General features: G+C 40.1%; 1 long non-coding RNA gene across 1 annotated transcript; it reads right to left on the bottom strand.

Moving 5' to 3' along the window:
- Positions 1-8,391: 8,391 nt before the first annotated feature.
- LOC145660113 (uncharacterized) lies at positions 8,392-9,892 on the bottom strand. Its single transcript, XR_014126272.1, has 3 exons — positions 9,588-9,892; positions 8,858-9,174; positions 8,392-8,624 (listed from the first exon to the last, which is right to left on the bottom strand). It is a non-coding gene; the product is annotated as an uncharacterized LOC145660113 (long non-coding RNA).
- Between the last annotated feature and the right edge of the window lie 15,292 nt (positions 9,893-25,184).

Genomic DNA, 25,184 nt, shown 5'->3' with positions numbered 1-25,184 from the left:
TTGTTATGAATATAAGCTTCAAGCAGCATCAGCAGCCACTTTTTTTCATGATACACAACAAATCTGAATGAAGTATGGTTTGCTTTGAACAGCAGAGTTGACAGTCCATGAGGCTCATTCACGCTGCCCTACCAATGATTTGAGTGACAGACTGAATGCAAAGAATGATTTGTGCTTTGATCAAACAAAACATTGTAAATGACACATTTCCTGCTCATATTCACTTAGGGTAGCCAAATAGGTTTGCAAATAATGTCAGATTTTCAAGGTGTAATGACATATCTCTTCATAGTTACAATTTATTCTTTTTTTTTAACATTTATTTTAAACTACTTTTTGAAGTATAAATTATTTAATCACTGAGTATGTTCATTTTATCTGTCACCTCTGAGTATATAAACGTGCTTTCTTAAGCACCTTGTGAAGAATATTATGGTAAGGTTCATTAATGGCTACAGAGGAGGCAGGCTCCAAAGGCATTTTTACTTAGGCAGTTCAAAACACAGACTCCGATGAGTAAGTCTTTCACCAATGCTGGTACATACTGTGATCTGGACGAGGCAATGTGTACATTGTTCAGAAGCATTCTCTAAATGGAAAAGTCTCCCTTGCAGATGTGTATGGTTGGAAAAGGGCTCTTGCAGCTCAGCAGCCCTCCCATGTAAAGAGAAACCAATTGTGCGCAGTGTTTGTGCGAGAATTCTACGGGATGTTTCTCATCTCCTACTATGGACAGCACAAAGGCACGTCCATTATATACAATGGCCCTTAGGACAGTCTCAGGCTGTGAGTTTGATAGGTATGTTGTTTAACACAGCTCGTCAAGCCTGAGGCCCCACTGCACATCACTTAAAACTAAGCTCCCTGGATGCTAAAATTAAAATATGAAGAGGGTGTCCCAAATAAATAAATAGAGTAAAAAAATATAGAGGAAGATATGGAAAAAGTGAGTGTTTGTGTTCAGGCCTTGGATCAAAAATGCTCGAACAAGTGAGTGAATACAAGATGGACAGATCTGGAGGGCAAGTTTGGAGAAGTAATTTTAACAAAAGCTGTAGTATTAACAGAAGATGCAGTAATAATCTTAGTAAATGGATCACTCAGCAGTGGGCAAGCTGAGGACGGCTGGCTTGAAATCTAATAATTTAAAGAAGAAGCATTGCTTGACACATCTGCTGTTGAAAATTACTGTAATGGCATTAGCCTTGCAGAGTTTAGAAAAGTGCATATGTGAAGTCCATCACAGTGCTGTAGCCCTGCTGTCTGCTTCACAAAATAAACATGTCCATCAAGAAGATTTACAGTGCAATAAAAACGAAAAACATGCAATAAATAAATCAATTTCGCAAGCAACTGAATGACAGTCGTGCACCTCTCTTACCTCTTTGTAAGATTAATCTATGTAGGGCCCCTAGGGGTCAAGGTTGTCAGAAAGGTCACTGAGGGTGACACTATTGGATAAGCCTATGTGTTTTGGCAGCAGGATTGCACACTTTGACCTATGAATCCTGAGTCCAGGCCTGGGAAGGATGAACAGCCAGCAGTTAACATACAAAACCTTGCAGCTGTCCTGTCTTTCTATGACTACTAATTGACATAAACTTTAAACTCCATCTTGTTAGCCTCCTTTCAGACTTCCAGACTTGCAGAACTAGGTTAATCAATGGGGTTCGCAAGCTGAGAGAGGGGGAAGAGTGTGTGTCGATGGGGAGGACTGCAGCCGCCAGAGCCCATTCAACCCATCCAAAGCTTCTCTATGTACTGCCTGTGGAAGCCTTAACAAATAAAGCTATTCTGTGGCATTGTTCATTAGGAATGGCCGACTGCCATAGCTGCTCTTGCAACCCACCTCTTCCAGCCCCCCTCCACACTCCAACACAGTTCCCATGTGGGAAGGGGGTGAACACAATGCCTCTTTGGGGGAGAAATACAGCTTTCTATAAGAGGGAAAGAATTGGGGTCATCAGGGTTGTGCCACCCCCTTTCTAACCCTTACCTCCCTTACTGCCCTAGCCACAAACCCTCTCTCCCCCACTACTCTTCTCTTTTATATGAATATGGTTTCTTTGAAAAGGTGCTGGACTGACAGGGGCTCAGAGACTGATAGGCTGCCAATCAATGTGTCAGGCCGACCTGCCAAACAAACAGGTATATGATGGACCATAGCCCTATTTTACAATTAGTTGGCACAATAATCTGTGCCCGCTGTCTGAAGACTGAATGCAATGTCTAAGGCAATCACAAAGACATCAGACAAGCCCTGGTTAGAGTGGAGAGCGGCGCCAATTCAAGCACAGGTTTTAGCTAGCTGCCAAACACAATGCTACACTGTTATGACTGATCTGTGGGAAATGGTCTGATAAAGTCGACTGGCTGTGAAACTTATGTAGAGGTTATATCTGATTTGGATGTTGGACCACAATAAAAAGTGAACAAGGAAAATTCTTTCTATAACTTGTGAAAATAAAAGTGTTATGGAATGATGTAGCATCTGGTTATAATTCAACAACAGGAGTGATAGTTTCTAATTACTGGGACAAATGTTTTACCACTTTATACAAAATCCAGGTTTGTGTAGATTTTGATTATTTTACTCTTTTATTATTTTTTTTAAAATTAGATGTATAACTAAGCCTGAGGGATTGTCTCTGTATGTATTGATCCTGGCAACACAGTCCTTTATTGCCATCATGTATTGCAAAGGTCTAGTAACACTTCCTTTATGGCTAACCTTGTGCATTTTACTTCTAATTTGCACCAACACTGCTAGACATGTCCTACTGCTGCATGACAATAACAGGTTCCATAACACTGGACAAAATAGGTTTGAATACCCTTTGTCCCACCAATCCAGCTGAGGTTTGGGTATCTCTCCATGTCATGATAATACAATCATTATTTGTCTATAGACCCATATAGAGAAAGTCAACAAGTACAGCATTTGCTGCCCCTCAGCAACTTATGTTCTTATCTTTGATATGCAATTCTCAGATAAAAAGCAACCGTCTACAGCATACAGTGATAGCATTTCACTGCACTGTGTCACTGTTTAGAGCAGGACAATGTGTCAAATTTTTTGTTTGTACTTATTACAGGACTTGTGGGTTTAAAATCAGTTATTTCTTTGCTCCAAAAAATATTCAATGCAAGTCTGCTCAACTGCATCACAAAATACGTCACAGCAACTATTTAAACAAAATGATTAAAGCTTCCCAATGCTGTTTCCTTACTCCATGTAGCTGAACTAATAGATTTGTCGTAATGGAGAAGTTATAGAGAATAGAGAAGTTTCCCATGCACAATGTGACATGACACAAAGCAGCTATCATGCATGTATCTTTTCTGTGTGGAGGGATAATTTTCAGTGACCAGTCAAGTCCTGAGAGGACAAACGTCCAAGGCGAGAATACATTGTTGATTTGGACAGGTATCTCCTCTGATAGGTACAGCCTCTTGCTTAGAGCAACACACTCTGATGTTAGTTATAAAGCAAATGCAGGCCACATTCATTTTCATTTGACTGTAAGATACTTCTTGTTTTGGTGAGATGCCATATATAGTGAATAGAAACAATGCCACCTTTGTTACCTACATAACATTGGCAGGGAGTTACTATCTTGATTTGATGTCACTCCTTGGCCATACATCACTGTTATGAAGTAATGTACACTTCCTCTTGCTAAGGACAAAGCACATGTAGAGCCGTTACTGAGAGGAAGTTTTCCATTGTGTGGTCTCTTCCTTTTTGTGAATTCTGCTGGACCTGGCTGTGTTGTATAAAGTTCCTTGGTTGGATTAATCTTTCATGATGCGTAAATGTGGTGCTGACTGCTGTCTCACTAGGCCTGATTCAGAATTTCATGATGCAATGCTGTGCACATTTACTGAACTTCACCTATTATCATTACTTTGGAAAATGCAGATTTCATACAAAAGGTACTTGTCAAACAAGATTTTATTTGTAGGTCTAGCAAGTTACCATGGTAGCTGAATTGTACCAATAAGAGAGTGCACTAACAGAACAGCATATTGCACTCACACATTGTGTGCACCTGGTTGCGTGGGTCTAGAGCAACACTGTCTGTTTTGCCCCAACCAGCAGCGAGAGCACATCCACCTGGCAGCTCATAGAGAACTGCTTCTGAAAGCCTTCATTCAGGAGACCATGTGCCAACAGAGCTGCACCCAACATGACTAATAGAGCTGCCAGGTAATGGTATCAACCAGCACCTCCTGTACTGTAAATGCTCTGGGACTTTCCTGGATCCTATCTGCACCACCAAGCACAATTTATCCCAGGTGCAAGATTCAGATTAACACTGCTATGTTCTGCAGAAAGGAGACTAGTTCTAGAAACAAAAGATATAACAAAAAGCATGGTAGCACACCATATTCTTGTCTATTTAGAGATTACGGAGAGGGACATATGGGGCTAAGGTGTTTGAGATGTGGGGGTACTTGGCACTCAACTTGGGGCACTGCCTGGAAGAAGTGCTGGCCCACACCATGTCTCTGCTGCCAAACAAGCCTGTGACATGGGAACTGTAGACTTGGGTGATTCATGGCTTTTCATTAAGTGCCAGCTCACTGCCATTATATCTCCCTCTCACTTTTTAATTTACATCAATGACCTACCCAAACACATCCACCTATTGAAGAGTGTCACCTGAAGGTTATCACCTGTCAAAGCATTGTGTGGAATGACTGCTGTGCTTCCTGAGGACTCTAAGGACCCCTATGGTGAAGTAGACACAGCAGGGACTCCTCCATCAGGGCCTGGGGAGCTGAACTTGGAAAATGTGGTCTTGGGCAATCAAACTCACACATCACTCTCCTTGCCTTTAGGAACCCAGAAATGAAAGGACTGCGTGTTGCAGGAATCTGAATGGAGTCCATCCATGGTCTCAGCCTGGCTTGGGCAGCTATGGACACTGTCTAATCCAATCGCATAGCATTACAGCAGTGTAAAGGGACTTGTTATTGAAGAAAAAAAAGGAGAAATATCGAACACTTGTGGCTATGGTGTAGAAGTGAGTCAGTTTCAAACACAGACTGAAATGATTTATGATCAACTGCCCTGCTCTTTTTTCCTACTCAGCTTACTAGAGATTGGAAAGACTCTGTCTCACACTCTTTTGATTGTCTCTATATATGTTCATACAGGGTATGAATTTGAGATCTCTGTTTATGTGTCCTTGATCTCTCTCCAAGGCAAGTGATCAAGCACTTCAAAGTAGTCTAGAGCGTGAAAGCCCTTATCACAGAATCCGAGGTCACTGAGCCCCCTCTGTTTATACCATAAGCTATAAATCATGTGACACAGTTTAAGTGCCATGGGAACTGAGGGAAACTGTAGGAGCCAAAGCTGGATAAACTGGAATCATGATGCCCTCAGTGACAGAGCTGCCCTGCTAACACACACGTGCGTGTGCAAAAACGCACACACAAACCTCTCACAGTACAAAGACAGTCAAGCTTTGGACTGTTCAAACTGAGTGTGCAAGCAATGGATGGTAGGGAAAAGGCATGTGATATGATGGAAAGTGGGTGGGAGGAGGAATGGAGTGGGGAGTGTCAGTCACGTGCACCCACAAAGCCACATTTTTTTTTCTTCCTGATCAGACCCAATATTCCCAGGCAATATAGTATAAACAGCAAACACAGGAAACCGACTCCAGCCTCTGCTCCCCACCACACTTCACTCAGATATCCTGATCTACCATACTAAAAATGTACATCTAGGACAATGATTCTTATCCAAGAACTGATCGACAGTCCTGCACTGAATACACACAAATTCATGCCTTACAGTATGTGTGCACTTCCACTGCACGCGGCATGACATTCTCCCTTCGTTTACTTCGCTAGCGACTCGCCGCTTGGGGGGTGTGTCTGTCTACAATGCAGGACGGGAATGAACATATCAATCATGAAATCGTCTATTTTAAATGAATTATCTTCTCAAGAAGACCATTCTCGTAAACCTACACATTAGCTCAGTATAATTCAGTTTATGTTTGCTAGCCTCATCGGAATTGAACTAATAAAAAAGATAGTCTGCTATATTTCTTGATTCAGTACAGTATTTTAACTCACCAGGAACACCGACAATATCAGAGACTTTCTATCATGCTGTGTTTCTTTTGCGTTTGTCTCTGTATTGTTGGAATTTCGGATCATAATGAATGCGAAATCACACACTACCCTTACCAGCTTTTCGTCCAAGTCGTGCAGACGAAACTATGCAGGCACAATGCTCGTGCATGGACAACGGAATGTTGCTTCTGCCTGATTGGTCAGCTCAGCGTAGCGCAGTTTGCATAAAGTTGAAGCTTCTTCAACTTTTCTCGCCACACCGAGAGTCAGGTTCTTGATGTCTGCTATCCCACAATCCCATGCGCATTTTTTTCGTTACTTGCCGTTTGAAATAAATGTGGGCGACATTTCAGATGGTGAATTGGCGTGTAATGGTCATGTGCCTTTACTGAATATTTATGAATACAAATTGTGTAAAGATCTATAGAGTTATATAAAGGTTATGAAAAGATCATCTGAAGAAAATGCACCAAAAAGTATTGAAATGATTAGGCTGGCCAGGGGCACACAAGTGTTATTGTCACATCTACTGACTGTCAGTCAACTACCCTTGTGAACTATTGACTGATTCTCACATATATACACTGTCCTGTAAATCATCATCAGATAAAGTACCATGATTTTAGAAAGTCAACCGTGTAGGCTCGCTGTGCACCACACCCAGCCTAGCAGTTGGTTTAGGACTTCTGATTGGACCTTTGGCACCACCACTTTGACTGGCTTATGGGGAATAGTGTGTCAAATTAAATCAGCCAGTTCTCATTGAGTAAGCTATGACTACTCAAAGTGTGCAGTCCTGAAATTCAATTTGTGTTCATGCTTGATGCTATTGTTTATCCTGTAATATTTCTCTAACAGAAACAATGCCTTCTTTTAACATGTAGTTGTGAATGCTGGATCTAGTATGACAAGTTGTATTCCAAACTGTATGTTTGATTCCTTCACATGTGAAGTAAACCAAACAAATCAATTATCAGAGAAATATATGTTTGTTATAGGTAAATAATTTTTACTAAGCTTCCGAGTCAAAGCTTTGCTTTGAAAAAAAAGAAAAGAAAGAAATCTTCAGGAAACGGTAGGACGCTTCCCTTACAGTAAAATTGCAGGACACTTCTCTTACAGTGAAACCAAAGAGCTCTTCCCTTGCAGTGAAATTGTAGGACACTTCCCTTACAGTAAAACAATAGGGAACTTCCCTTACAGTGAAACCATAGGCCATAACAGGAAAAATGTAGGACATTCTCCTTATGGTGAAACACTGAGATGGCCTACACCTGCCTCACAGACTTTAATTAGTCCTATTGTTCATTGCTCATGCCCCACACTGTTTTTTTTGTTTTGTTTTTTTTGGTATTCCAGTCATTTCCAGTACATCAGACACCAGATTACATGTGCACATGTGCACAGTCCAGATGTGCTTTGATTAGCCAGCAGCACTGGGAGCAGCAGTAGGCCTGGGGACTGTTCTAGTGAGGCACGATGCTGCTCCTGGGGATGAGGTATTTGTTTAGACACCAAGTGACTTCGGGCCACAGGGAGAGAGGCTCTTAGCTACATGGTGGTCATTGAGTCTACCTGAGGGGAGATGTTTTGTTACCCATAATGACACAAATGCTACCAGTATCATTTTCACTACTGTCCTTTTGTGAGCTGAGTTGTCCAAAATAATCAATATAATGCTTTTGACAATCCAGAAGTCTTGCTGCATTTTTATATTTGCTAATTTAAAGAACCTCAAATGTAGTGTATTCAAAAGACAACAATGTCCACTGGACTGCAGTATAATGTACATCCATAGATTGTGTAATGTTGTGTTTCTAGAACACATCATCAAGTCACACTAAAAATGTTTAGCATGAGAGAAAACAAATATGCAGAGTGTGACTCAATACCTTGACCTATGATCAGCCTGGCTCCTGTATAGTACAAATACCCATTATTAAGGCTGACCTGAACTCAGTGAAGCTCCACTACTGCTGCTCCTTACATGCAGGTGTTTACATAAAAATGTATACATATATAACCATGTACTATTGAGTATTGAGAAATGAGCCCATACTGACAGTTATGGATGTTCCAGGAAGCTTTGAGGGTATTGTTTTATAAAAGTACTGCATATTATTCTCACAGCCTGAAGTTACATTCAGCTTGATTCAGCAAACAGGATGCAGAGGCACAAATGAAGATACATGTCAAAATGGCAGTGCATGTCAAATTCAACACCATAAGGATTTACAGTGATACTTGATGGTGATTCATTTTAATGAACAATACCATGCAGCATACCAACATATCAGTTTTTGGATTGTGATAAAAAGCCACATTTATAGCTCTGGTACAGAGATACTGCAGAGTTTGCCTGTCAGGTATTTAACTACTGCCTGTGCACTTTGTCTCAGGCACTCAACACCTCCACATAAAGCAGGAACAGTCTCTTGCTGGCAGTCAGAAGCTGGTGTGCTGATGGCCTCTTTATTTTCTCAAAGCGCTGTGTCATTGGCCAGCCAAGACTGCTGTCAGCACTTAGACTTCACACAAAGGTAGAGTCAGCTGTTACTTCTTTGAGCCCATAATGAGAGGATCACAGATGTCAAACTTAAATATACATTTCCTATATATGACTTTACCAGCTGACGATATATAAAACAAGTTTTACAGGACTGAATATTTTTATAATGAGTTATTACAGGACACCATAATACTGTCCAAATATACAGTATACAGTACAGCCATCTCTACATGGCCAGGGCCTGGTACACACCTTGTGGCTGCCGGGTTAGGAATGGTGCTGTCACCTCCATGAACTGTGCAGTGGGAAAAGGCTGGAATGAATTCCAGCACAATGACCACATCACCACATACTTGGAGCACCATGAGTCAGAGCTCAGGGTTGTGTTAGCCTGGCTCCTCCGGACCTGGAGACAGTGTGTCCGGACTGGGCGGGGTGGCAGGGTCAGAAGCTCCACATGGCAGTGTTATCTGTGGTGAGGAATGAGCCCACATCCGGCAGTGCTCGGGAATGCATTTGCCCCAAGGGAATTAAAGAGGCTTCCCAGCTAAGATCAGGCTAGAGAAGAACTTTGAGGAGTGGAGGGTTGAATAAAGATGATTAGATCAAGGTAAATGTTACATAACCCACATGGACACAGAGTACGCAATATGCTGCTTGGTTAATGAGATATGTTGTGATCACCAGTGATGATTTGTACCAGTGACAAAGCCCTTAACAAACCACCTTCATTATAATAACAAGTGTTGTATTATCTATTCACTGACTATCTGTCAAAAAATTGTAATCAGGCCATTCAAAAATACATCATGCCTTTCTCCCCAATGTAGACATTAAAGTCATTAAATATATTTCAATTTAGATCCCACAATATGGAAAGGTCCCTGTGATACCTGCAACACTTCCCATGCTAGTAGGCACAATTATTCCAGACCTGTTTGAGGTCTGGTGCACACCAGTCAGCACCTGACCCTTCACCTACCATAAATCAGATGTCTAATCTGATTGGAACCACTGGCATGACAGTGCCGGATAAAAGCTTGCTCTTGTTTAACCTGGTCAGCTCCTGCTGCCATAAATTTTCTGGTTTGTGTCTCTATCACCTTGCCCACAATCCCCTTGATAAAACTGACAAGGTCCACAAAGTTGAAGACACTGCCTGCAGCAGAGACAAAGCAAGACAGATGAAAGAAGAAAAAAAAAAAGAAATGCCGGCCAATACCTATCAGAGAGAGAAGATGGATGAGATGTAACTCAGATAAGTGAAGGTAGGAAGGACATGCAGGATATGAAGAACCAGCTAGTATCTGAAACTGAAAACCTCAAAGGACAAGAACATTCATTTTCATGCTTATTTATATTCAGATTTATGTTGTCCACCACTGTTTGATGTAAAGCCAATAAGCATAAAAATCACTGTATAGAAGATATAGCCTTAAGTGTTTAACACATCTGACAAAGCAGCAGTTACAAGATTAACCTGGATTTACTCACATTTTCAGTATGTAAAGCAAAGTCTGTAAGAGAATTGGTGTGCGATATAGAGGCAGTGATGGGTACTAGTTAAAAAAAAAAACTTAGTTATTGTAAGTGAGAGGTGGAAACACTAACATGTTTGTATAGAATTAGACCCAAAAAAAAGGTAAGGGGCCATTATAAAAACATAGAAATTTTAATTGAATTTGGCAAGGTCCAGAAAGAGTAAGGTTGTGAACTTTGAGAAACAAGTAAAATTAATTTCATATAAATATATTTGTGAATTAGCCAGTCTCAGTTCTCAGTGTGTGTGTGTGTGTGTGTGTGTGTATGATTGCATGTACCACTACCAGCAGCAAAATATGGCTTTTTTTGTGCCTGCTCTTTCCTGATTTGAAATAGATATGCAAAGGACATTGATTTAGTACCGTGGCCAAGCTCATCTTTCATAGAGACCTCAAGCAGACCTGTTTTTGCAGGAGGGCATGTAAACAAACTTGCAGCTTCCTGTGAAAACAGGCTATGCCACCCAAATTCTGTGTGCTCGCATATATATTCATCTATCATTCACACACACAGACAGACGCACAAAAACACACACACAAAGCAGTTTCAGTCTACCTCTAGCTGTGTGTGCCATCTTGCACTGTTCATTTTGAGAAGCTAAAAATGTATTTTATATACAGCTTTAAGCCAAGGCAAATATAAAAACCTAAACATGAAAACAAGTGCTCTGAAAGACACATAGTGAATGGTGCCTGGTCACTGGTAGAGTCCTAGTGCAGCATGCTCTAAGAGCTTGCTCTAAGACCCACAGGATGAGAATAAGCTTTGTAGAGTTGGCTTCGAGTGACCTTGATGTGTAAAAATGTATGTGGAGTTATTTATGTAATTATTTTAGGTAGCAGAAACAGCATGAACAAGCTACAATTATGGATACAAACATCTTGTAAACTGTGAGCAAGGCAGAATGATCTTTTGCATGTTTGAAAATGAGTTTTACAGTAAAACCTTTTTGCGGTATCTGTCTATTAAAGTGGAACATATTCCACATCATGCACCATTTATAAATGTGCCCTTTCTTCTATGCCTGATACACTACCCAGTTACCATACAGGAGAAAAGTGGAATGAAAATGTTTCTAGAATTATTTGGGCTCAGTTCTGAGGACACTTCCATCAAGTTAATCGTTCCATTGACAATTTCCCACTATGTCAGTTGTGTCCTCTAGCTGTTCTTCTGGTTGGTTTTAAACTGGCAGGATGGTTTAATACACTTGGCCTCCATCCTCTCACAACTGTCCATCATTATTAATTAGCCTATATCTAATACATGATTTAGGAGCTTTAAGCAGATCTGGCATGTAACATTTGATGTATGTTTTGTTCAAATGACTCACATGTATTAAATTATGCCCTAATACCTAAGCCAATTGTTTGGAATGTACTATTTAAAACATTTTAGCCCTGCTACACATGTGTATGAGTTCAACATCAAATTACATAAGCACATTTTAAAAACATATTAGACATTTCAACTAGATGATTGATGGCTATTCATAGAGTATGCACCATGAAATATTAACTAATAGGTAAATATGTCTAAAGACTAAATGCATATTGAGCAAATTTACTTTGCCAAACTACCTTTTCAGACTAAAATCATTACTGAGGTGACTATTATGAAACCTCTGTTAGGTTTGTTGGCCAGAAGTCGCTGGCAAGCATATATTTTGCATTCATCGAGAAACACAGCGAAGCAAGCATAGGTTCAAGAGCAAAAACAGAAACCAGACAGAGATGAGCATGCATACCTTCACAGAGAGAACATCTCACTGCCTCTCTTCCACTGCTGCAGTGACCCTGGGGGGTGAGCCTGTGGTAAGGCTTCTCTGCTACACATTGTGCTCATCAGAGCTGGGGGTTCAAGGATTAGCTGGAGGCCTTGGCTGTTTACTCAGGGAGAGGACGGCGAGCCCTCGAGGGCAGTACACATGGGGGCTTATCGAAAGCAAACACTTCCGATAATGTACTAATTGCTTTACTGCTGGAGCCAAAGCAGTTAGCTGGCTCTATTGAGATGCAATTGAATAAGGGGCGTGTCCTCATGCACCACACCACCTCTGAAGAGGCCTGTTGATTCACCGGGTTAAGGGGCCTCAGAGGGTCGAGCAAGCAGCAATAATCGTCTTATTCACTAAAAAAGAGAGAGAGATGATTTTATTGGTTTCCTGTTGGCAGCCACATGCTTTAAGCAGGATTTATCTCTTCAAGAAGTTAGCGGGAGATAAGGAGTATCTCTCCGCAGCTGAATGCATTTGCAGTATGTACTCATGTCAGAGTGTCTTTTTTTTTTTTTTTTTTTTTTTTTTGCTTCTGAGTGACATTCCATGTCTGCAATTGTGGTCTGGGTCTTGGGGATTTACTGTACTGAGGTTAATCAGTCTCTGGCATCGATCTGAAGGTGAGCTGAATAAATGCACCAGCGTTTTCTCACCTTGACTCAATCACCTCTAACTGTCAGAGAGAAGGTCTTGTGGGCCTCAGATCCAATGAAGATATAATTGAGCTCTATATGAACCTTCAAAAGCATAAGCCTACATAGTTTGAATTCTAAACCTGAAAGTAAAACTTGTAAGGTAAACCTTGTTATCAGTAATTAATTTATTTAAATTATTTTTAAGTGATAAAGCAATAGTTATTAAATTTAATCTGTGAGAAATGTTGTCCTTTATTCAGTATTATCCATATGTGCATGACAACTAGAAATAAATGATACCCATATAGACAGTTTTGCCCATTCCAGAGTGAATACAAAATACAAACAAAATGTGCCAAATGCCTATACATATGCAAAGATATTTTATTTATATAAGTATATTTAAAACAACAAATGTTTGGCCAAAGTGCATAAATGTCAGCTAAATGCCATAAACGACCAAAAAAAAGAAAAAGAAAAAAGAATGGAGCAGAAACTTTGATGATATGGCCTGCTTTGCTGTTTGTGCCTGTTAGACTTTTCTATAGTATCTCTTACCCATGTAATGCATCACCTCCAGGCTAATCCCTTGATAGAGTGGAAGTGTCAGGGTTTTATCTCTCAATAATGTAGCCCAGTAGCTCCTGTACTTTACCATGTGCTTAAGTATGATCAATCACACTAGGTAGAAGTAGTGGTGGTGTAGCAGCAACATCAATGTAGCATTGTGTAGCATAGCATGGTGTAGTATACCATGGTGTAGCATAGCATAACAGTGTAGCTATTAGCATCTCCAGGGCATCTGTACAATACACTTATAGAATGTCTATTCTCAGTGTACCCTGCTTCAGTGGATAGTGGTGTTCCAAGCAATTTATATGTAACACCCGCAAGAGGTATCACCTAACCACCAGTGGAAGAGAGTTGGTTCATGTCGAGGTTAGCTTTGCTAGCTATCATCTCTTCATGTCAAAGACCAAAGACTAACCTAAGATAAGGAGTAGGGGTTTTAAACATCCATTGAGTAGAGTTGTTGTTGTTTTTTTCCCCTCTTAAGGGGGGCCTACCTCTGCTCTCCCAAAAGAAATTGAATAGAGTAATAAAAGCAAGATATTTTAGCCTCTTGATTACATTTTTATAAGACAAGATGAGAGGAGAAAGGTCACATATCTGCCAGGTCTACAGAGTAAGAAGCTTAAGCCCCTGGAGAGAGGAGCCCCACCAGCTGCCAGGAAGGTGGTAGAGTGTGCAGAGCAAGCAGTGTGTTGGGCTGTTTCACTTATAGCATGCTGAAGTCAAACAAGGACTCAAAGTCACATGCAGCTAGTGAACATTTACAGGTCACAGGGAACTATGTAGTAGTGAAGCAGGGTCTTTGTGGATAGTGGACTATGGTGTAGCTAATGGACATTTACTTCATGTGACTGTGTAGTGGTGAGACAATGCTAATTAATGTTAAGAGGTTATGTCTTTTCTAAACATGGTCTTTCCTGGAATGCAGACACTCATGGTTTTTTGGAATTCCCAAGATTGCAATTGCCATCTCCCACTGCTTATGATGTGAGAGATTAAGCTCAGGCAACTACATAAACGAACACACACACACATCGGGTGAAATAAGTATTGAACGTCCCCAATTTTCTAAGTAAATATATTTCTAAAGGTGCTATTGACATGAAATTCTCACCAGATGTCGGTAACAACCCATCCAATCCACACGCAAAGAAATCAAACAGTGTGTGTGTGTGTGTGTGTGTATGTATATATATATATATATATATATATATATATATATATATATATATATATATATATATATATATATATATATATATATGTGTATATATATGTATATATATATATATATATATATATATATATATATATATATATATATATATAATTACACACGTATACTATGTGCGTTTTGCTTTGCTTTGCTTTCCAGTCTTAAGAGACTATAGAGATATATAGTGATATAGAGACTCTTGAGACTGGAAAAGCATTTTCTGCATGGTCTGAAGGTGATGAATGGATTGAAATGAGTGAATGGGGCTTTTATCTGTTTAAATCTAAAATCTTTCCCTTTGCTCTGTCAGCAGATAAACAAGTCTGAATGCATTGTGATGAGTAATCTGATTCATAATTTCCCCCACGGGCCAGTCAAGTTGCGACGTGAATTAAGATCAAAAACAGTTGAGCACTGGGTGACACTTTCACACACTCTGCTTCAGTCTAAATCTGAATTCCTCCTCACTGGCTCCACATGGGGCCATCTGCATGCTCTTCAGTTGATTCCACCCCAGCAAAAGGGCAATGATCACTGCCATTCTGACACAGCGCAGAGGTTCTTTCCACCAGGCTGTGGCAGGGCCCTGCTTTGAAGTGAGGTTAGCCGCAGCTGCACCCAGCTCTCATGTCCAAGATCACTAAAGCCAAGCATGAAGGGAGAATGGAGTGACCCATCAGTGGGCCTGGAGATACAAGAGGCATTCGAACAGCTTGCTGACTGACCTGATCCAGCTGTGAAGGTGTCTGTCCTCCTAGCATGCATGTGGCAGATAAGAGAGAGGCACAGGCATAGATGTTCATGAGAGAAAGTGAGAAGAGAGGAAACGGTGAGGGCCATCAATGCTGAGCTGATGCCTAAGTTTGTATTTTACACTGTACAGCACTGCCCTCTACTGGCCACAGCCACAATAGGCAGGCATTATAAGCAAAGCCAAGGTAGAGTATCAAACTTTTACTGTATACGATATAGAGAAATAATATGTTAGACTTAATCTTATCAAAATATTTGTTTTCATTAGATTTGTCTGTGCCAGATGTTATGGAAAGCATATAAGCATTCTCTCAGAAGAGATTAGGATTTACTATTTGTAACAGAGGCATTGACTATAATGCAATTCTGTCTAGTGAGACTTGATTTATTTGAGAGTTAAGAAAAGAGAGCAGGATCTGATAATACCCCAGTGAATTGAACTGTGGAGAAACACAAGAGGTGTCTCTCTTTTACTCTCTCTCTCTCTCTCTCTCTCTCTCTCTCTCTCTCTCTCTCGTTCTCTCTCTCTCCCCCTTCTCTCCCGTGCCCCTTTATTTTACAAAAAGCAAGAAGCCCCACAGGCCCATACTGTAAACCTTTGCAGGAGATTGGCTGTCGTTCAGAAACAGCCTGAGTTAGGCAGAGCCAGGATGGCAGAGACACGAAGGAAGGATCAGAGAAGAGAAACTAAAGAGGAAGACAAAGAAGCAGGCAGCCAAGGACAGCAGAGGAGAAGTCTTACATGGGAGAAAGAGATGGAGAATAGAAGAGCAACAGATGAACAAGGGGACACGAGAGCCTGAAACAACATCATAAAACCTGTGGACTAGACCCTTATAACACTCTTGAATTAACTTTTTTTTTACTGTGGCGAATAAGTTGGAATTGATAATGCTGTAACAAGCTGTCTCCATGGCCCAGATACTAAGGAGAAACTCTAGAATCAGACTGAGTTCATCTTGGCCACATTTACAGCTCACTTGTCCAAAAGTCACTTCACTGCACAGGCATGAGAGCACTTAGCCTGGAGTATTTATATGGCACAGAGGGAGTGAGTAAGCAGCCCTTGAACTGCAGACAAGTTACAGAAGGAGAGACCTGCCAGAGAGGCTCTATTGTTTCAGAATTCAGACGGAAGTACAATGTTTGTGAAAAGAGAACAATCACACCAGACTTGAGTAATGAGAATGAATGCATGTGAGGAGTTTCACAGCAACATTTCTGGAATTGAATTAATGGCTACAAAGGTTTATGCTCTCCTTTGACTCTGACAGAACTAACTACAGAGAAAAATGTAAAAACTTACATTTTGTAATATAGCTCCACTTTGGAGTGATCACCTCAGCAGACTCAAGGCTGGACATTCATAGCTTAATGCCTGTTGCCATGGCAACAAATCATAGTTGAGTCAACATCAGAGGTGATAACTCACAGTGCAGCAGGGTTGGGGGCTCAAGCTACTGTTTCCCCAGGGAGGTTGGGAAAACCATTACCTGATCACCACACAATCTCAGCACATGGACCTCTCACCTTCAGTAGTCATGGATTACATAGAACAGGAGCCATGTGGCAGTGAGCACAGACAGAGTGGTGTGTCAGCCCTCTGGCAGGGAGACAGTCACACAGAGGAGGTTGCAGTACTGAAGAGCTCATAAAGTGGCCTTTAAAGGGAGGGGACCTGATCAGGACATGCCAAATGTTGCATAAATGAGCCTTATGCCTTAAGATAAGAGAATAATGCAGTGTTCTTGATAGGTTGTGTGGCCCTGAGACGAGAATGTCACAAATCACTTTATTCTGTCTGATCTAAAGCTTTTCCAAAATGGCATAAGTATTTTTAGTCTTAAATCTTACAAATCAGGTTCAAGCCTGATTTTTTTTTTTTTAAGTGAAGTTTGTCATTTTGTTCACCTTCAACAAAACGTAACTTGTGTAATATACTTCAAAGAAAATGCCATAATATTCCAAACTGGGTATCTTACATTCACACATTTGCAGGCATATCATTTTGTCTGCACAATATACAAAAAATCTACTTATTTGTTTACACAATACTCCCTCTTGCTATATGAATGTGGAAAGTGAACATATCACTTAGTGCAATCTTCCAGTAACACGCACATGCACACACACACACACACACACACACACACACACACACACACACACACACACACACACACACACACACACACACACACACACACACACACACACACACACATATATATATCTTCTGCTATAATTAATTATCAAAGGGTGGATGTGTTGCAGGAATTCTAGTAGACCTCCATGATTTCACTGAGGAGTGTGACCTGATGAAACATAGATTATCAGAGATACCCCATGCAGAAATTAACAGATCATAGAGAAGAGAAAGTCTTAACTAATTGTCTGTACTGCATTTTTTCAAGAGTGAGCTAACCAGGCTGTCTGAAGCATGTCTTTGTATAGTAATAGAGTAAAGGCCCTTGTTTAACCCCGAGCTCCAGCAAGAAGCTATTTGCAAATGTGTATGCATGTTTGCACTTGTGTGGGTCTAATAAGGGTGAAAAGCCATTTTCACTGTTTGCTTTGGCATGGTGTCCAGGCTAGATGGAAGGCTTCACTGGATGTGCTTCTCAGTTGGACATGAAATTCATGAGTCAGTTGAGCCAGTCTATCATTATTCTACCAGCCTAGGTTATTCCTCCACACCCTCCTGAGCCATCCACACATCCGCACACCCTCTCTGGTACACAAGTGCAGAAAGCACACACACAAAAACACCATGCACCATGTACCCTCCTTAGCATATGTGAAAAAACAGTTAAAGCAGTTTTGCTTATTCAGAAACAATGACTAGAGTCAAAAAGTGCATAGCATTATGCCTTATAAAGGTTTTGATAATGATGAGCTTCCACTGTGACCCAGGACACCCGCCACTGCTCACTGTAACCCCGAGGCTGCAAACACTGAGAGACTGTCATACTGCATGCTATAAAGCAACTTTCTGCCAAGGAGCATCATATGTCAGCAAGGTGCAGAGTGTGAGCAATAGCAAGCAACAGAAGTGCACTTAAGTGATAGTGCCCCGTCTCACTATAGCTTATTTTTAGCACAGCCAGGTCAACATCTGACAAGGCTTTGGTGTGCTTTGCACTGTCAGGTTTTGGCAGGGCTACATTAGATTATGCATTTACAGCATTTAGCTGACACTTTTATCCAAAGCAACTTAAAATCATGACTGAATACAAGTTAAGCAATTGAGTGTTAAGGGCCTTGCTCAGGGGCCCAACAGTGGCAACATAATAGTGGTAAGGCTTGAACTTGCAGCCTCCAGAGTACCGTTATACCATTGTATTAGTGCCATTAGTACTAATACAAGTGACTGCACCAACCTTCATTGTTTCCTGAGGCATCTGCTTCTGTGCTTTTTACAGGCAATGGTGGCTCAGTGGTTAGGGTACTTGACTTCTAATTGGAAAGTTGCTGGTTCAAGCCCCACTACTGCTAAGACATGGCATTTGGGCCCTTGAGCAATGCTGTTATAATTGTCAGTTGCTTTGGATAAAAGCATCATGTAAATGCAAAAATCACATTTACTTGCTTATGTTTTTTGCCTTTGCCAATCCTAGCCCTCTCATTAGCTAAAATAGGGCCCCCATATTCTCTAAGCACAATCAAGACCAGGTTAGAAATAAACTCATTAAAACCATAAGCATTCTTTCATTTGTGAGGCCTCCATTCCTATCTATTGGTTTGCTGGTCTGGAGTTAAGTGCCCACACTTAAAAGATGTTTTCTTCAGAATGAACAACTAAGCCATGAAAATGGGGAAAGCTTTCAGAGCACCAGTAAAAGTTTATGCAACAAGTAGAGAGAGCTGGGAGAGCTAGGAAATGCAGACATTTTTTCTTTCATTCACTTTATTGGATGCCATTAATCACAGGGTTACATATGAGCCTACAAAGCCAAGTTAAACATGGAAACCAGAGTAAGATTTACTGCAGCACTATTATATAGACATGGAACATGGGGAAAATATCTGATTGAAACATGATTTTAAAAAGCCTCCTTGGAGGACCTCTGTGTATCAAGGGAGAAAAGAGAATGTTGACAGCATGCTTGTGAACTATTGTATTCTATCACTGCATATCTACTTTGCTGCTTGTGCTTCCCAAAAAGCAAGACTGGTGATGACTTAAACAGAGTAACATGAGCTTCTGGATGGTGTCTGTATGGATCTGGTGCAGAAGGCTGAACACATAAACTGTTCCAATAGCACAACTTCCCTCTCAGTATAACAGAACACCAGTGTTGCTTCAGCAAGAGAGCAACTCGTGTACACTGCTCTAATGAGACTGCTGACAGTAGAGACTAGTATTCCAGTAGGGCCTAAAGCTCATTTAGCAGACAGAGCACAAAAGGCCTACAGCCCTTAAAACTGAATGGCTAGATTAGGAGCATCAAGCACTGTAATTTCTCTAAATCATGTCATCACCAGGAAGAAAAAAAACTGTGAGCTTCAGGACACATCTGCTTGCAAAGTCATTAGGCTACATGTTAAAGGAAGGAAATGCTGCTAATGTCCAAGCCTGATGAGCAAGGATACCATTGCAAATCACCCCCAAACCCCCCACCACACCACTGCCTTTGACTTTTTCAAGTTAAAGATTTTTAATAACACTAATGATAATTCTGAGTCTTTTAGAGTATGATAATAAAACATATTTAAAAAATAAACTTCAATAATTTCTTTCAGTGAATTCCCTTGGGACATAACTGCTTAACCATGCCATAGACACGTAATGTCCGTACCATAGTCTGTTCAGCTGGGACACACAACCCACACTTTACTGTATGTGCAGCTTACTGTACAAGGAGCAGACATAGAGAGGAGAAGAAAAATAATTTCTATGTTGTCAGTTATCCCTGTGCAATTAAATCCTTACAAAATGAAATTGTCAAAAGAAATCATGGATGTGGAATTAAGAGGGTAACATTCTTAGTTCTCACAGGTCATCAAGCTTGATTGCGTTACCAAACAAACTGTACAGCATCCTGCCGTAGTATTCAGAGCCAGTTACTCATACCCCCACGGGCTTCACAAGCAATTCCTGAATGTCCCAGCAGACACAGATCTCTCCCAAACCCACTAATGCAATTATACTCTGGCTAGAGGAAGAGGGTGTTGGGATTGGGTCAGAAGTGTCCATGGCAACATGAAGAGTACAGATAGCTAGAGACATGGCCCTCAAAGACTCCTCTTAAATATTTCTGCTTTTCTCCAACTGCACAATCATTGTATTATGTTTTTTATTTAAAAGTGTGTACTTTACACACTTGGGAAAACTAATTTGAGATGAAGAACTCCATGCATTTCCTTCTATTATAACTTTCGTATTGCTGCATAGTCTGGTTTTGCAGTCAGTCTACTCCTGGATGATTGGGAATGTCTAACATGCCTCCAAATATATTTTTTTTCTCTGGCAGAATTGCCATATTGTAAGTTTGTGTATTACATGTGTATGTGTGGGTGCCAAATCTGTCTGCTCATCATTTAGGTATTGCTGCAGAAAGCTTTGACTGTGACACTGGGCAGCTCAGAGCTGTGTTCCCCAAGCAATGAGTTTGATCTTTACTCAGGAACAGCAATCCTCTACATCGCCTCTTACAACTTTATGGGGTCACGGCAACCATTTAATAAAAACGCTTCATTAGTTCTTCAGTAGCCATAAGGTGAATCATTTAGATTTTGTTTTAGACTCATTTAAAAATGGTTAATCAGAAAATCAATAGATTAACAAACATTAACAAAAAAAAACAAAAAATTTTTTTTGCATAATGACTTGGACTCATTAACACGATAAATCATGCAAGTTAAACAAACCACTGCAATTTTATGTGGAAATCTGTAGATCTGCAAATGAATATAGAACTGTAATGACTTGTTTAACTTTTTATATATAAAATTGTAATGACAAATGCTAGATTGCAGTTGTGTGTGTGTGTGTCTATATATATATATATATATATATTTTCTTAAGGCCACACGACTTAGTATAAGAAAAGTCTAAAACTGAGAATAGTTTTTTGGAAAGCGCTCCAGTTCCATCTAGTGGCCATTAGCGTTACGGATTTACCGACCACGAAGTCCCTGAAAGTATGTATGAAATTACAGACCTTAGTATTATCTTAACTACATTTGCGTACCACACTAATATATTTGCTCACTACTTTCAAGTCCGGGATAAGACTCCTTGATATTTCGTCTTTTACGATGGTCACTATGTCAGATTACGTGAACATAGTGGCAGAAATTCTTGCCGTGTCTTGGTCAGTAGAGTGGCAACACTACATGTCTGACGCCGACAAATTATCGTTCACGTCCTTGTACGAGCTCAGGTTGTAGGGGAGGATGGTTAAGAAATTGTCAGTCTTGGCTAGGAACACTTCGAAGAATTTGACAAACTGTTCAAGAAAATAAAAATAATTCAGACATGTTAGACCTTTCGTCAGGGGGTCGTGGGGCGTCCCAGTTGACTGTGGCACACATGACCAGCTCCTCGTTCCCGCCGCTGGAGTTTATCGGCTACGACACATTTGTGTCAAAATCGGACTGAATTCGTATAGTCTGATCCCAGCATTTAACTGACTACATTATTTTAAGTGTACTTCCATTACATAACACTTTCATTCTGGTTCACTTCCACTGTATTACAGGCATAAGGGTCAAGTATAATACCTGTATATTTGTACGTTCTGCCCCTTATCTTAAATGATAGATTATTCCTGTCTTTTAAAACTAATATTTCAAAGAAAGTGTTAAAATAGAAAATGTCAACCATTGCAACACCGTATTTACTGAAACATAAAGAGGCCACTAGATGGCAGGACATGCCTATGTAGAATAGATTAAAATAAATACAACCTTAAATCATAACGAATGCATGCACTTTCCTGACTTACAGATGCATAGCTATTACGTTAAATACGTAATAGTCTTAAGTCTAAAGTCTTTCCATATAACAATGTCAACAAGTACGCAGTTCTCATTTTATAAATCTAATTACAAAATTCCCACAATAGCATTGCATATTTAATATACACAGAAAGACATTTGCAGACAATAGATTTACAACAACGTCACATTCAGTAACTAACATTGATAAGGCAATTGCAATTTACAGTGGCTCTGAGAATATTGACTTCATTTGGAACTGGATTATGTGTGTGCATAATAATTCAGCAAAGTCAGAATATTAAAATAAAAAAAAAGAGTTCATCAGTCAAGTTCATTGTTCCTCCATACAGCTTTGTTTAATTAAACAACCTGATAAAATGTACTTTATATTGATGGGTGTCCCAAATTACTACAGCAAAACCTAGTCTTCAAACATATCAACACATGGACAGGTGATTTACAAGCTTCATTGCATTAAAGGGTATCATGCTGAATGCTTGCCACCAATTATGTTATTGAGAGCTGTAAATTCGAACAGCCATCACAGCTAAATGCAACAGCCTTAGATCTGCAGTGAATTTTCAGCACAAATCAAGCACATTGTGAAATGTATCCATACTGTTTCAGCAACTTTTGATAAGTTTTTCTATTGCTTTTCCTGATTAATATGCCACTGGCAGAAGTCTATTTGAGTTTTCAGTCATTAAACAAAGATTTACATGAAAATAAGAATCTAGAAAACCTCAGCATAGGAATACCAAAACCTGAACCCTAGGAATAGATATGCATTTATTAAAGGCACTTAGCCATGACTTAAATTTCTGAACACATCAAGGACTTCTGAATTTTAGATCATTTTTGCAAGCATTTTACAATTGACATAGCCAAATCAAAATAAGAATGTAGAAACCTAAATGAGAAAAACCCAAGCATAGAGAGCAGTGTGTATCATCCATTCACCTCTAACTGACAGGCAGTGACAAGAAAATCTAAGTGCAAGAGCAAACGAGGGAGGAGCAGTTCCTTTACTTTTGAGAAAAAGAAAAACACAGAATACCTCTTTCCGAGGCCACTCCAGCTAAACCATATTAGACAGTTATGCCTCAGCATTTTAATATCTGTTCCACTGGCAAAATTGCTGCAACTGAAAATCGATCTGGCATTTGACAGCTAGTGCTGTGACTCAGCCCTGGGGCTAGAAAAGAGATGCCATTAAGCCCAGTTCCTCCTGGATAGTCTTTTGGAGGGCTGAATAGCAGCTTTTTCTCTGTCTATTTTCCTCTCTCTCTCTCTCTCTCTCTCTCTCTCTCTCTCTCTCTCTCTCTCTCTCTCTCTCTCTCTCTCTCCTCTTTCAGCATAATGAGTTGGGCATTCTCCTGGTGCATTTGGCTTTAGGAAGCTAGGAGGTCAGATCTGGGCAGATCTCAGAGAAGTACTGTTTGACCTCAGCGCAGCAGCAGGTCATTACTTGGCAGCACCTGTGCAGAGCAGCTGTCGTCAGATTTCTGCCACTGAACCAGGCATGGTGCCCTCCACCTGCAGTCCTCTCCCATGGCACAGTCACATGAGCGGGCCTCTGCCTCACTGCTGCACCGTCAATTTAGATGCACCTGCAAATGTATGCCAAGGACATCGGTACAAAGGAAAATATCCATATCCAACTGAGGACTGAGGGAGGAGTTTTGTAATACTCAGAAAAGGGATGTGCATATAGCCCTTATAAGAGTATACACCTACTTCTGTAGCTCTTTTATCAGCTTTTACACTTTGATGACCTTCAATCAGCCTACAGGGGTCTGCCAGTGGAAACTAGAACTACTAGGAGGAACAGCCTCCTAATCAAACACATACAGGAAACATCCTCTCTTCTGAATTTACACAGGATCACATGCCATGGTTAATGCAAATGTCATCACATGCAAATGATTGCTTGTGCTCATAACACCTCTTTCCAGCTGTACATTTGTTACACTGTTTATTGAGCAGATTCAACTACTCTGTAGATTTCATATAACCTGTACAACCCGGCAGGGATGGACCCGTCTTCCCATTTTAATATTGGTGTGATACATCAAGCCTATTATGTATTGTATGATAAATACTGTAGGCCTATGCCTTTTGAGTGTAAATATGCACTATTCAGGGAAATATATGGCACAACTGAAAAATGAGTACCTCAGCCAAGATGCACACTACATGCAAGTATAGTGTCAAATGCAAACTGGCAGCCCAGATTCACAGGCCTGCTCCTCTGACATTCTGATGAATTGGCTTCCTCTGGTTTCTTTGAGATCCTCTGGCATTCACACTGTGTTGAACTGGAAGTATTTGGATCCTCGACAATAGTGGCTGTCACATTTGCAGAAAGCATGTAATAGGCCATTTTTATTGTTGTTCAATGGGACGCTTTCTACATGAGAGAAAATGTGACAGTTTTATGAGCAATTGTAATTCATAACACAAGTTAATAGGTTCTGAATGCAGGAAAATAGATTTAGAGAAATGTCATTCATTCTGAGGTGATTATAATTCAGATTTTGTTCAAGACAAGAAATTGGGTTAATGTCATGTGCTACATCACATAAGCCATTTTATAATTAATAATCATTTGTGAGCAAATGTGCAATCTTATCTTGTTCTCATAAATATTGTTTCATTTCTAATTTATTTCTTACAAAGAATCAACAATAGTCTAGTAGTGTACAAAACATGAACAATAGTTGAACCATTTTGTATATAGTATGATTTTTATTTTAAGAAATTTAGGGTAAAAATGGTAATTTGCTTTCTAAATGCATGTGGTTGGTCTTGTAGTGAATTAATAACAAACATTATTAATGGAAGAAAGATATAATGAATGGTCTCTAAGACCACAGTAAAATCAATACGGTTAAATAAACTACTTCATGATGATTTTGATGATTTTCTGTACACTACAGATTTTAAATAGGACAATAGATGGCGGCAATTATATCTCTATAAGCTCATTATACCTGTAAACCACACGGTTTTGCTATCAAATGCGCATGGAGTATCATTAACATTCGTTTTTCTTATATATATATAAGATGACACCTGCGTGTGCGTGCCATGTAGGCAGCAGCGCTCGTTGAATCCCACTACACCCGTGGTGTCCCC

This window comes from Electrophorus electricus, chromosome 12 (assembly GCF_041902795.1).
Source record: "Electrophorus electricus isolate QZ-2024a chromosome 12, ASM4190279v1, whole genome shotgun sequence".
Taxonomy (NCBI): domain Eukaryota; kingdom Metazoa; phylum Chordata; class Actinopteri; order Gymnotiformes; family Gymnotidae; genus Electrophorus; species Electrophorus electricus.
The sequence above is the reverse complement of the archived record's forward strand: the minus strand, read 5'-3'. Positions and strand labels throughout refer to the sequence as shown.